The sequence below is a fragment of the Desmodus rotundus genome, chromosome 13 (assembly GCF_022682495.2).
Source record: "Desmodus rotundus isolate HL8 chromosome 13, HLdesRot8A.1, whole genome shotgun sequence".
NCBI classification, from domain to species: Eukaryota; Metazoa; Chordata; class Mammalia; order Chiroptera; family Phyllostomidae; genus Desmodus; species Desmodus rotundus.
The window spans coordinates 6,057,517-6,072,756 of NC_071399.1; positions in this window are offsets into that span (position 1 = coordinate 6,057,517).

Below are 15,240 nucleotides of genomic sequence, written 5' to 3' on the forward strand. Positions count from 1 at the left end.
TAATTTTCTTATAAGGATGTTGAAATAATACACCCGTCTAGCAGTGTTCCAAGAGTTACATACGTAGGTAGATGGTGCATGCAACAGGTTCTCAGTAAGGTTGTAATTATTATATTCTGACAACCAGACAAGATTCAGTATAAAAACATTGTTCTGCAATATGTCACAGAATGGGAAGTGAAAATGTGGGGCAGACAGGGAAATAGCTCTCTGTTAAATTAGAAAACCATTGCTAACAATATCAGGAAGAGAGGAAAATAAAACATTTCTGAAGTAGCAAACACAGAAAGATGTAATAGGGTAAGGAGAACAAACCTGATGTTGTGAAGAATACTTTTCCTTGACTTTTAAAATAGATTATGTGTCATGACAAAATCTAATTATTGTCACTATCAAGATATAAATTTTTAAATATTCTAAGGCTGCAATAATAATAGTTAAATTGTATAAGCATTTTACAGGTTACAAGATAATCACAGCAAAATGCTTTCACATGAATATGTACATTTTGCAATGAGGTTAAACCATGTGAGTCTACTGATACTTGATTTTTTTGATTAATAAACCAGAAATATAATAAGTAATAATTTTACATCAGTCTAAAAGTTCACAAAACGTTTATAAAGTCTATAACTTTTAAAAAATTATTTTATTATTGTTTAAGTACAGTTGTCGGCACTTACCCCACTCCCCCCACAGACCCCAGCCATCCTCAACTCCCTCCCCTGATTCCACCCACCCTTGGTTTTGTCCATGTGTCCTTTATAGTTGTCCCTGGCTGGTGAGACTCAGGAGGTTGGAGCATCATTCCATAACAGAAAGGTCATGGGTTTGATTTCTGTTCAGGGCAAATACCTCAGATGTAGGTTCTACTCCAGTCTGTGGAGTGTGACACCCCATCCAGGTGCACCCATACAGGAGGCAACCAATCAGTAGTTCTCTCCCACATCAACGTGCGTAAACTGGAAACCCACTGGTACTGCTTTGTAGAAAAAAGCAAGTAAAACTGACTGATTATAGAACTCAAGCACCTTCCTGATTGTATATATATGTAGCCCCCTGCAAGCAATGTCTTCAAGATCATCCAGCAAGGCAGCGTGACTTTGCCTCTTAGGAAGAATGGTTCTCAGAAAAGAAAAGAAATTAAATTGGATCAACTGTGATCTTAGTCACCCAGGCCTGAGACCGACACCCTTCCTCTCAGACTGCTTTGTAACTTAGAAATCTTTTTAAGCAACAGATATATTCTGCAGAGGAAAATAAATCACTCAGACTGAAAGTAATTTTTCTAAGAGAAATGGAATTAAATAGTGAAATTCAACCAGACTTGTAATAACAAGATTTTACAACAGACACCACATTCGAGGGATGGGAGGAGTGTCTTGGTCCTGGGCCACCTGTGCTTGCACTCCCCTGCCCCCAGCAGGAGGGGGATTATTTGTTGAGCTCTGCCCCCTGTGTGTGCCATGTCCAATGTGACAGCGTGAGACCCTTGCAGAAAACAGAGATATGGCAAAGGGAATGTAGACAGATTTGTTTACACTTGCTAAGCATTTTTAGGGAGGAAAAATAAATCTACCAAAAAAAAAAAAACAGGAAAGAAAGAAAGAAAGACACACTGTAATTAGTCTCTCTAATGGAAAAGTAGGGGCTGATTAAGGATCTTCTGCTAATGCACTCTAGAGTTAGATATAACCAAATTACTGAAAGTGTTCAAAAAGCCCTTCTATTATCACTTGACTTGCTTTGTCTCATTTGTCAGAGGTCTTCTGCAGCCTTTCCTCGCCAAGCAAATATGCCTTTCTCAGGCTTGCATGGCTGCGTGGCCCGACTCCTCCGCGGTCTGTCCGATCACCCAGCAGGCGCAATTAAGGGAGTACATTAGTCCTTCGGGACATAACAGAAGCTCTCGAGGAGCTCTCCGCAAGCGCCTGCATGGCCTGTTGCTATATTTTAAGTCAGCTCGATTCACTGTTTAATAACCTGAACAGCTTGAGTAATATGAAATCACAGAAATACGAAAATGAAAGAAAAAAGGAAAAAGACATAAACTGAGTAATGTGTTTTTATTCAGCTTCTTCTGCACAATTATCCTTTCTGTATATCTGAAATTAATGGAAGATTTTTTTCAAATGCCAGTCATACACGCATATTTACATAATACGAATGTGGGTTGGCTAACCATCGTTCTCTTCACAGGCACCGCTTAGTTTGGTCACGTTGAAATACCTACATTGGTGAACAAGAGCATGGATAAGATGCAGAACAGTATATCAATACTGGAAAAGGGAATGCTGATAATTTTTTCTACGTGTTGGCAAACAACGTCTAATTGTATTGACGAGTGTAGTTTGAAGAAATGGCTTTTAACTGCATAATGAAATAGTAAATCTTCATTTATCTAGCACCAAGGTGCTTGGCAGGGGGATCGCTTAATTGCAGGACTATAGAATATCACAGCAAACGTGATGAGGTTCGTGTGTTTTGCTTTTTCCGTGACTGCTCAAACACCGACTGACTGCATCACAGCATTAGGGTGGGATAGGGGAGATTTGCATTATAGAAAGAGCCATAGAGGATGATTCTTCTCTGTAATACAGTTTAGAACAGGAAACGATCGATTTGCGTGCTGCCTACCTACTTGGTTAAATGTCATTTATAAGTGAGGATTTGGAATTTTTAGGTTCCCCATATAAATCTATTTGATAAAATAAGCAGATATCCAAATGGATCTGTCAGACTTTTTAGAGTTGTTTTACATTTTTCTTTTTCAATATATGCTCTTGAGTTCCAATGATTGCACAAAGCCCTGGAGATACACAGACAAATTCCACTTGGTCCTTGCCAATAAGGAACCTGGAGTCTGGTGTCAGAGGCAAGGGAGTAAACAGAAGACTATAATTTTGTGGTACAGGGATGTTCAGCTCTGGCTGCTGTGGGGGAAAGGCTGCTAGGTCTCCCAGACCAGCAGCCCTGCTGAACCACATGGCGTATTGAAGGGAGGAGGGCAGGGGGATAAAAGCTGTGTCCAGCAGAGCAGGTAAGAGCGAGATCTTGAGGAGCCTGGTATTTTATGCCAATGGTTGTAGATTTTACCCAGTGGGCCGTAGGGCAAGCCTGGAACTCTTTAAAGCAGAGAGTGACATAGTTATATCAGCATTTTAGAAAGCTCATTGAAGCGATTGTGTGGAATAAAGATTAGAGAGCAAAAAAATGGGAGCATTGCCTATATGTTCTCACTTAATCTGGATAATTTGCACATTTCAGAATGAATGAAGCACTTTTTAAAAGACTACATGCCTGTAGCTTATAATTTTTTCCAATGAAGGTCATTAGCATAAATTAAACACCCATTATCCAAAGTTGTTAATTATGTGATTTGAGTTTAAATAATCTTGATGACTGATCTAAAAAAAAGTGTATGGAATTTTGGGTCAAAAGTGTATTGTGTTTGTACTTATAGCATTTTTCAATGAAGGTCGAGAAAATGACAGATCACTGAGGTCCCATGCTATGTTCCCATTCTTTTGCTCTAATAGAGAACATAGAACAAGGCACAAAATGAGACCAATGTCAGCTGCATTGCCCACATTTCAAGTGGACACCTATATCATTTCTTTGAAATAAGTCAAGTAAATTCTACATTTATCTCGGGCAGGGGAAAAAAAAAAAGAAACCCTGCAAAACCATCAATCAGGAAACTTGGATTCTGGACCAAACATGAACAAAAAAGCTATGTAACTTTGAACAGTTTCCAAGTCTACCGGAGTTTCAGTTACTTTAACACTAAAAATCCCTCTTGGAAATGATGATACTGAAATTATATTTAGTTCTTCAATGCTAATGGTGTTTATACAGTTTGATCAAATATACTTATAGATTCTATATGCAGGTACACAGTGTTTAGTGACCTCAGAATCAGCAAAAGAGAAGATTTGCCATTACACATTCTGTTTAGAACAATCATTTCTCTCAATTTTAATTAAAACATGATGTATAAAAATAATAGCACCATTTTTTTCTGAATATTTGGGTTTATGTACAGATCATAAGATATGTATTTATCTTTGTCAAGAATTATCTTGTGTGGGAGTTTTCAGATCCATGTGTGACTCCAGTTGAAAATGTAGCACCATAAATCTTCACATAATTGTATACATGCAAGGGGGGGCCGAAAAAACAAACAAACAAACAAAAAACACAACTATCTTCTGGAGGGCAGGCCCCTTGTAGTACAGGCTTCCCCTGCCAGGTGGGTGTTCTAGGAACTTATCAGTACCAGTAGACCAGCTGGCATTGTTGTGAGAGGCTGCATTCATATTAAGTGAATTTTTTTGAAGACTTTCAACACACTTGTCCATTTCATGATGGGTGATTTGTGAGTGCACCTGCCCACACCGCACTGAGTGTTCAGCAGTTTTTAACCAAACATGGCATGACCTCCATGCTCCACCCTCCCTATTCACCCAATCTCATCCTAAGCAATTTTTTTTTGGTTTCCCTGGATGAAAAAGTCCTCAAAGGGAAAACAGTTTGCTGATGTGGGAGAGGTAAAACAAACAAAAAATGGCAGAAGCACTAAAAGGCAATCAAAACCAATGAGTTCAAAAACTGTTTTGAGCAGTGGAAAAAAGTCCCGATAGGTGTATTGCATCAAATGGAGAGTCCTTGAAGGTGACCGAAGTTTAAACATGTAAGAATATATATACATTTTTTAATAAATAAATCCCAGCTTTTGGGGGATCTTCAATCAAAAATATATGATTGAGATCTTATCCCTGAAAATCCATGTTTTCTTCCCCAAATCATCCAAATATTATATTAGCTCCCTTATGAAACTAGGCAAAGCATACGTGGTCTGTACGTGAGTGTATGTGAATGAGTGTTTCACTGCTGCTCCACACTAATCACAGCTGCGCAGCCGAGACAGCGGAACAAGGAAGCGGCTCTCCTCTCACCTAAAACATTCCAAAATCATAACAGCTGAAATCACCTGGAAGCATCCCATTCATTTTTAACATGTGATTTTGGCAGTTTCCCCAAATCCTTGATTCGAGTGGCAATGAAAAGTAATCGTTAGTTAGTACCTTTACTAGCTTACACTGGAAAGCTCGTTGGGAAGCATTTTCGGGTGACGCCATGGCATGGCTACCAATTTTTATGCAGATTATATTGTGAATATACACCAGAGCGACAGCAGATTACTTATCATTTGATTTACCTCTGAAGTGCTAAGTCAGTCTTTGTGGAACTGATTAAAGCAACAAATCTAAGCGCTGCATGCAGGGGGAAAATAAATCAATAAAAATTAAACACACGCGTGTGCCCAAATAGATACATCAGTTCAGCAATTCCTTAAATGTTATATGTGGTGTGACTGCGCTAGGAATTTTGTAAATAATAGGTAAATAATAAGAAATAAAGAAGAAAATTTACCTTATTACCCCAACATGCAGACAAAATGTTCTTTAACATACATATGTATACACATTTTGTTCATCAAATATACATACACACATATACATTTTCAAAATCGAACATAAACCCTATTCTTTGGACACCATAGGCCCTGTGCTCTGCACGTTATTTATTACCTGCCTTTGTTTATTTATCAAAATATTTCCAAATCAGTGCATGTTCTGGGGCTACCACAGGCTGCATAGCTTTGGGGTTTCCCGTTTTATACAGATTCACCTAAGCGAGGACCCATTATGCATTCACTTTATTTCTGATTTTTTTTTTTTTACTAATGCTGCCATGAACATACCTGTAGTTGGATCTTTCCACACAGTCATGATTTTTTTTACAACAGAACCCTAAGCATTTACCATGGCTGCGTCCTAGACTAGGTGATTGTCTCACTAGTTTGCACGCTCACTGTTAACAGTGAGCATTTATGGCCCACCGCCCATGCTCTGGGGAAACACGGGTATTTTCTTCAACAGCCTGTCCCAGACTATGTTTTGAGGAAAACAAAAGTGGAACAGTAAAAGGGCTGATTGAGATCTCAAACTACTACATACTGAATCTCTGTTTTGGGGACTCACACTGCACATTAAAATATGAGAAGTACTGATACACTGTACCAGTGGAAGTTTGGTTAACCCAGGATTTCCTGAAGCTTGGTGGTCATAGCTTCCTTCATTGATGGAACAACTACTGGGGTCCTAGAAGCCATTAATGTTGCTTAGAAAGCAGTTTGCAGAACAGCAAGCATCCACTTTGAGGTCATGTAGCTGGCGATCATGGAACACCGTGAGTCGACTACATAATCCCCATTCCCCTCCTGCCATACCACGCATTATCAGTGGAGCGGTGTGCCCAGCTAAAACTCTCTCTTGTAACCACCAGCACTAATAGGCTACAGAACAATTCTAACACCTAAAAAAGTACCTCATGCTGTATTTTGTTACCAGGTTCTCTCCTGCACTTACCCCTCATTGTTGAAGAATTCAGCTGCTGGTATATTATTACTCCACCTCTCTCCAGTCCTAATTCTTGGTCATTTTAATATCGATGTAGATGATCTTTCCAATCCCCCAAACCATTCAGGAACTTAACCTCATCCTAGTCACACATTCATATATTGACCTTATTGTTACCAAGTCAGTAACACTCAGTCGTCTTGATTTCTAGTATGTCACTCATCATACATCACTTATTACACACACACACACACACACACACACACACACCAATCACGCTTTAACTCTCTGGTAACCGAAAATATTTCATTCTAACACTTTTTTGCTCTCCTTCTGCACATCACCTAACCCATATTCTTACTTTTCTTCTCACCCACCTCAGAGGACTTGGCCAGGCCTTTCAGGCAGCTGGCTGAATGGGGCTAAGCGCTATAGAGAAACATTAAGTGGAAACAGAACTGGGAGCATTTGAATAAACACTGCATAGCCATGAGGGACCGAGCCACCTGGACACCTGTGGGAAGGGTTTTTCAGGGAGCAGTAACAGCCAGGGGGAGGCCAGTGTGGTCAGGGTTCATGAAGAGGGGACCGCCCATGCAGGGCTGAGTGAGATCAGAAGCCATTGGAGAGTTTAAAGGGGCGGGGGGGTGGACGCCTGTGTTGCATTTGAGTGGAAATTCCACTGGCTTTGACACTGAGAAGAGAGATGAGCAGGAGGGCAACCACAGATCCCGGCTTTTTGAGAATCCCACTTCAGAAAGCCGCCCCACTGCCTCATTGGAGATGATAAACAGAAATGTCTACCATTCTCCATTCATACCAGTCGATAGCCATCTGGAAATACTGCTTTCACTGAGGCCTTGTTTCACTCTGTGTTCATTTGCTTGCTTTGTCTGGCGCGTATATTGAGTAAGAGGTGAATCAAAAACTGACCTTGGTCTGTGGAGGAAGCATGTCTGCGGCCAAGCCCAGAAGCCCTTGGGTGAAATGAAAAGCGGGCCCACTAACGCTTGGGGACTACCTGGTGCTGGAAAATGGCATATGCATCTGTCACTTGCCCACAGCATATACCGCATAGCCTGGCCGGGAAGACATGCTCAACAATCGACCTGAGTAGGCTCCTCACCCGAACAAAGCAAGGGGAAACTAAGGATACCCAGGCAGAGGTGGCCTTATTCCTGGTTTGGTTCATAGCTTAGAGTGAGACCTACGCCCAGCCAGACGCCCTGCTTTGAGAGTTAACACTAGAAGGGCCAAGGCAGCCCCCCTGAGAGGTGCTAGACTCCCATGAAGTTTTTGTCCACACATGCCCTTGAAAAAACTCGGGGAAAGTTGCAGACCAGAAAAGAACACACAGCGCAAAGCACAACTTCTCTTCCGGAAAGTGAGAGATGTGTTCAGGTTGAGAACAAATTCTTAGGTTTATCTGACTTACTACCCTTCTTGGTATAGGTGCAGGGCTACAATTATTCATAAAGTATTTATTACTGTAGAAAGTATAGTTGTCAAACGTTTTGCTTAAAGGCACTGGATAATTTGTACTTGCGGGCTTTGCTAGCAGCAAGGGAATGACTTTCCTAGCAATTTGTAGGAACAGCAGACTAAGGAGCCCCGGATCCTGAGAAGGATTTAAACTGGCAGGTCTTGGATTGGTTCTGCTCCTAATCATATATCACCCTTTGTTTTGATAGCCAACAAATCCATTAACCTATCTGAATTGAGGCAGTTAAGTTATAATTACATTCTTTATTAGATTTCTTTGTCTGGATTCAAACAAAAATGACTGTAAGTGGACTGTCTTCTCCAACTAAAATGTGGTTTCTGGAGGTTCTCTACCCAGTGCTTAGCAGGGTTTCTGGCTCATGAAAGGTATCTGGTGATATTTAACTGAGGTGCCGCGGAAGAAATGCATCGCTGAAGGAGTGCTTTAAAACTAGTTGTCACGGTGCCCTGGCCAGTGAGTGGGTCACTACTGTGGTCAGACACCCACTCAGTCCCAAGAACAGCATTGTTGTAATAAGTTAATTAGCTCAGTTTCAAAAAGCATTAGTTTTCAGGCTCTTCATCAATAGGTACAAAGCAAAGATAATGTCTCTGGGACGTCTTGTAAGCAAGGGAGTAGAAACATTTCAGAATGTTGATATTATGGTTTAGAATGAGCAATTGTTTCTGAAACTTTGTAAGATGAAATCACATCTTTTCCAACAATGTTGGCTGAGTTAAGGTTTTAATAAGTTAAAATTTAGATTTATCACACCTTGTATTATCAGCCTTGGGAGACAGTAGATTTGGAAGAGAAAGTGGCCCACTAAAAGCCCAGGATTTATTGTTTTGCAAATGACCACAAAGAAATATAGATAATGGAAAAATATTTATTGCTAGCAATATTAGATATTGAATCCCTTTTATTCAAATACTTGTAAGATATTGTAGATCATATTTTGATTACTTTTCTTTTAGGAATGGAACAAACTTGCATCTTTTTATTTTATCATAAATGAGGACAAAAAGTTTTTCCTACATTTTGTTTTGTTTTTGGAGTAAACATAATATAGAAAAGTATCTTTGGAGTGTTATAAATTGACCTTACAGCCATGTTGAAATACTGTTTATTTCAATGTAAATGATACTCACAGGTGACAAAAATTAAGTTCATCGTAATATGATCTTGCTATAATATATAAATATGCATCAGAAAATAAATTCCCCTATAGGGTTCAAAAAGAGGAAGGCTTTTTGAAGGTAATATGAGACAGCATTAGTCCAGATAAATTCAATCAGAAGCCTCATTATATTTATACAGAATTTAAAAGAAAATGAAAGGGTAGCATTGGAGTTGCATATATTATTTACAGAAAATCCCAGGTTAGTTTAGAAAAGAACCTTATTCTCAATATACTCTCCGGCTCGCCTTTTTGTTCCCAGTAGCAACATTTATTGAAGAAGAACAAGATTTTCTTAAAACTTTCTCAATTAATTTCTTTGTGTTAAACCATGCTGTGTAATTTAAATCCTGCAGTTAATATATTCCCAACTAGTAGATTCCTTGGAGGCTCCATGAGAAAGAAAAGACTTTAATGCTGGTGAGAGATAACCTGAATTATTTCGTTTGGAATTAAAAATTTTCTTAGAAGCTCAGAAGAGGTTACCCTTTCAAAAATATTTCCATGGTAAATCATAAGACACACATATCATTAGCTTCTCAAACTGTGTGATTTCTGGAGTCATTCCCGATATTGCACAGTGGTTAAGTCCAGCCTGGGCGTGCCCTGGAAGCACTCAGCATGGGCTGTGCCTCTGAGGTCAATTTTTCAACTTCCCTGTTGATGCCTGCCTCATAAGGTTATTGAGAAAATTAACTGAATGTACAAAGGCACCTGGAACTGTACCTGGTTCATAATAAGAGCTTAGTTACTGTTGGCCTCTATTTTGAGATATTTATAACTGCTAAGTGATGCAGAGAGTACACAGATAAGTTTGTCGTGAACTCACAGTCTAGTCAGGGTTGAGTAGGATCATTTTTTCTTTCATTGACTCATTCAGGAAACAATTAGGGAGTATCTATTTTCTATCAAGGTTGAAACTGTAAGTGTGATAAGATAAAATCCCGGGCTTCATAGGTAAGATGATATAGGAATAATGGCAATCGAAATAACAAATAACCTCAGGTCGTGCATGGGAGAATGGAGGCACAGTGGAAAAGTCGTTCTGCCATCTCAAGAAAGTGTCAGAAAGGAAACACCCATGAGATGGATCTTAGAAAAATTACTAGAGGTATGCCAAGTGGACTGGCTGGTGTGACCCCTGTAAGGGGAATCCTTACAGAGCTGCCAGGCCCTTGTGCTGGGGGAGGACTGAATAAGAGTTAGTGACCCAGAACAGGGTCCTTTTATCCACCCGTGCTGGCACCCTGATCTTGGCCAGGTAGCCTCTAGAACAGTGAGAAATACATTTCTGTTCTTTATAAGCAACTCAGTCTGTGGTATTTTATTACAGCAGCTCTCACTGACTACGACACAGAGCTTCAGAGGGAGGTGGCCTTGAAGTAGTAGACAGTGTCATAGTGGTGGCTAACCGATAATGTTTGCTCACTGTGAGACACTGTTTGAGTGTGGTATCCATGCAAACCCGTACAGCAACTGTCCAAGGTAGGTTCCAGTGTTAACCACATTTTACAGCAGAGCGGAAAACAGCAAGTGTTAAGTAATTGGTTCCTGTCCGAGATCACACAGTTTACAATGAATGAGTTTATGAATCCAGCCCAAACCCAGATCCTGTAAAACTGCTCAGAACTCCAGAGACCAGTTCCTATAGGATCCACTGAGAGAGAAGTCATAGGAAAACCAAATACCAGTGCACAGAAAATTCCAGTACAAGATATACCGTATTTTTCAGACTATAAGATGCACTTTTCTGCCCCCAAATTTGGGAGGAAAGTGGGGGTGCATTTTATAGTCCGAATGTAGCTTACATTTACATTGGTGAAATATTATGTTATTTATGTTATTAAATATTTTGTCACATTTTTTGCTTCAATTTTTTTTTCTCCTCTAAAACTTGATGCATCTTATGGTCCAAAAATACGGTAATAGGGTAATGAGCAAAAACACTTGAAAAATGATCTTGGGTTTCAAAGTTTAAAAAAATACTCATCTTGAACCACTAGCTAATATTGTAGTGGAAGTAATAAATTCTACCAGGACACAATAAATGAACACACAGAGAGAAATATTACATATTGGATTGCCCATTATACACAATTCTGATTAAGTCCTTAGGATAATTATTCCACTTTTGACTTCGGATTCTGAAAGGAATATAGTAGGTTTGGGAAAGATTCAGAAGGTAGGTATCTTACACAAGTATGACCATTTGCTATACTGTCCACTGAAAATATGCTGAGAAAATAAATTTAAGTGTGTGCTTGGGGGACTTTGGGTTAACACAAAAGGAAATAATTTATCAGTTTGTTGTTTGGGATATAAAATACTCTTGTTGTTAAGAAAGTTCTAGAAAAATTCTAAGTTTCTCTACAGAAGCAATCATTGTGGTACTTCATTGCTCTACCACTTGTTTGCTCTTTGGTCATTTAAATCCTTTATGTTTTCTATGCCTCCATCTCCTCACCTGAGAATGGGGATACGAGAGTACCTGCTTAATAGTGCTCTAGGTCTCAATCAGGCCTTTCAACGAGCTCAGCATAGTGGCTGGCCAAGAGCGTTTAGTAGAGATTAGCTCTTCTCCCTCACATCCTTCTTACTGGCATTCTATTCCAGAATGTTTATTTTCAATAAATTTTTCTTCGTACCTCGAATGAATATTGAATTAGTCGCCAGAGAAAATAAGCATGTCTGCATTTATGATAAAAACTTTGTTCTCATACATAATGCTCTCCAGCATTGGTGACTTGACTGTTTAACAAATTAGTCTCTAAATAGAGAAGATTTGAAGTCAAGTGTGGAGAAGCACATTCACTGAAACCAAATGGACCATTTTGCAAATGCTAGAGCTCACTCCAATTATTTGCACTGACTGGGATTGCTGCATGGTACAATAGGGTTTGCATTACCCTCTTATTACCTGCGGCCGCTGCTATGGTGAAAAAATGTATTTGTGTGACTCATAAGGAACAGTTGGGAAAAGCTGCTCTTCGTTTGCGCATCTCTGTTGATGCTTTGCAACAGTAACCAAGGTAAAGCCGAAGCCCCAGAGTGGTGTTACAAAGATCCCGCCAACTCTGTGCCTTCCTGCCTGTGCTTTGTTTTGACCACCAGGGGAAAACTCATTGTAACTTAAGAATAGCGAGGAGAATGGGGAGCAGGGACTACACCATTGCACGATCCTGGCACCTGTATCTATGAAGAGAATGCAAATTATTTAGAAAATTCACGTGCATTTTTTTAATGAATTCTCCATCAATGAACCACCCAACACTTAAAAGTGCCCTCTGCTTAGCAGCAGCCAGTTCCAAAAACCACACAGAACCACTGGAGACCACGTGACTGCTGGACAAAGAGAACAAATGTGGTACAGCAATGAAGATTATTGAAATGCCCAAGATGCTGTCTGTGAGATGTTAGAGAGTTCCCAAATGCATGAGTATCACGACAGCAATTTTACACATCTTTCCTTGAAATGTAGTAAAGTATAGCCAGAGACTTTCTTGGTGCACATTTGGAATCTTAATGGATTTCCTGTAGATAGTGACCAGAAGAGGACAGCTCAGCTCATTTATTCGAAAGATTCCAGGAGGAAGGGTGGGCCCAATCTCAACATATAGAAAGGTTCCTGCGCACGGGTCTCATACCCCTGCTTACATTCCTGCCAAATGCGCAATGACACCACGTCGTCGTCGATCTTCAGAGTCCGCCTCATCCAGCTGAAACTGGATTTGTTCCTTTCTATACCAGATACAACATATCTGGTATAAAAAATGAGTCAGGGAAAAGTGGGAGCACCAGAGACTTGCCTTTGGGAAGCCACATAAAACACGGGGCACACACCCCTACTTAGTGCAATGGCCATCAACTTGGAATTCTGCACCTTTGAGCCATGAGTTGCACTCAGCTGTTACAAAAATAAAAGCACTGTTGCTCTCCAGTTTTAAATAAGCATAAGAAAATGGATAGAGCTTTCCCTAGCTTAATATTTTTTTCCTATACAATTTTCTTAAACCCTTGGCACTGGCCCGCTAGCAAAGCTAGCAGATGACAAAGCAAATGAACAAAGAGCAAATGAATAGTAACAGAAAAACTCAGAAACAGTCAAACGTCTTGTCTTGTGTGGGGGGGCCTACATGCTAGTGCTGTGATTCTATAGTGTAATTCTATGCGTATAATAAAATTGTATTTTTCTGTTCCTGATTTTTAGGACAGAATTATACATATCATTATGTCATGGTGTTCCACAAAGGGGGTAGTTTTAAAGCAAAAAACAAAATAAATGCCATGGTTGGTAGGTTCAATACTACCTGAAGAAGTTTGGGAACAGGGACACAAGGAAGGCAGCAGTGAGAAGAGGGATGGTGGCAGGACAGGGACCTACGGCCTTGACCATGGACTTACATATTGTGTGTGGGGTCGGCAATCTGATGCTCTTCGTTGGGGAGTAATGAGTCATAGATGATGATTATCAAGGCAAAGAACAGCCATTCTGCTTCTGTTCCTGAACAGTTTTCTCGGTAATGTCCACAGAAAATCAATTTCAGACATTGTAGGGGAGATCTATTCTGAGGTTCGGGTTTTTAATGTGTCCGATTATAAAAGATCTATCATGATTCTGGTTTTCGGAAACTTAATTTACTTCTATCCAGGTGCGGAAATAAATTGATGAATAGTGTTTACCTTTGTTGTTAAAGGCTGTACGTCAGGGGAAATCACGTGGCTGTCCACGTGCCCAGGGCACACACTTGTCACTCTACCTCTTTGCATATTACTTTTTGTCTTTAAGAGTTACCTTGGAGCTAGATGTTTCACACCAGATTGGTCCAATCATTTTTCTGGGGTGAGGGAGTTACATGGACAAATTCTGAAGAAGAGAAAGGAAGAAAAGTTATCTTTCTATGGAATTTTCTCAAACTGGTCTCTCTTCCTATCAGACTATTGCATTCCTTGTAAATTCTCCTTGGTTTGGACAACGTTTTTATTAGAGACATTTTATAAAACAAAATGTTTTAATTGGATCTCTCTTTTCTCTTCTCCCTGCTGTCACCCCCATTCATTCGTTGCTCTTACTATTTTCCATGTATGTTTTCCTTGTCTGGGGGGCCATTCATGGGCTCTTGCACCCAGATCCCGTGGTCTGTTATTTGTTCTCTGTTGCCTGGTGCTGGACAGAGAGTAGGCGGGAATTCAGCAGTTGTTGAGCAAATGTATGAATCAATGAATTAATGGTTAGGATGATTTTCCAAGGTAAAAACAGCAGATTACTTTTCTTATGAATTGTCTTACTGAAACCTTATACTTACCATTGGCACATCCAGGATTTTGAAACAAAAGTACTTCTATTGCAGGGGGACGTGCAGTTGCCAAATAAGACAGAAAAAATTCCTTTGTCAGATGGATGTCGAAAGTGTCTCTGCTTGAAATGTGTTCTTACAGACATGTCATAACAGCGCCTCCATTTCCAAAGGCTTCCTACCTCAGCCCTTCTGCATCCCTTCATGGGATTAACCTTCTCAAACCTGCATTTTATTGTGATCCCCTACCCAGAAATCTTCTTTTATGCCAACCGTCCTATTATACTTAAGGTTTTGTCTTACAGCTCTCTCTCCAATATGTTGTACAATTTTTTATTGAAATGAATATGATAATCTATCTCTTTTTTCTCTATTTCTATCTCTACATCTCTACACATTTCACATGTGTATGTGTATACACACACACACACACACACGTTATACATATAACCTGTACTATAGCAAATACTATGTAATCACTGAATGCTTATTGGTTGTTTAGGTGTTTACCGATGAACTTTAATATTAAAAATGCTAATTGGAAGGAAGGGGAAGCAATGGGCCTAGAGGGAGGGATGTTGGTGTCTGAGCTCTAGCTCTGCCACTAACGTTACTGTGGATAAACCACTCTGTCCCCGGGCCCCAATTTTGTCATTGGAAAATCAGGATGGAGGAATGGAAAAGACTGGGCCCACTCTCAAACCCTTAAGGCCTAAGTTCTGTTCCTATTTATCATTATTGAACACAGACACAATAGAAATCCATTTGGATGAGAAAGTTTTGTTGTTTTCCTTTTTAAAATAAACAAAATTAGGTCTGAAATAAGGCAAGGAAGCCGCAGAGTTCCTCCTGACATAT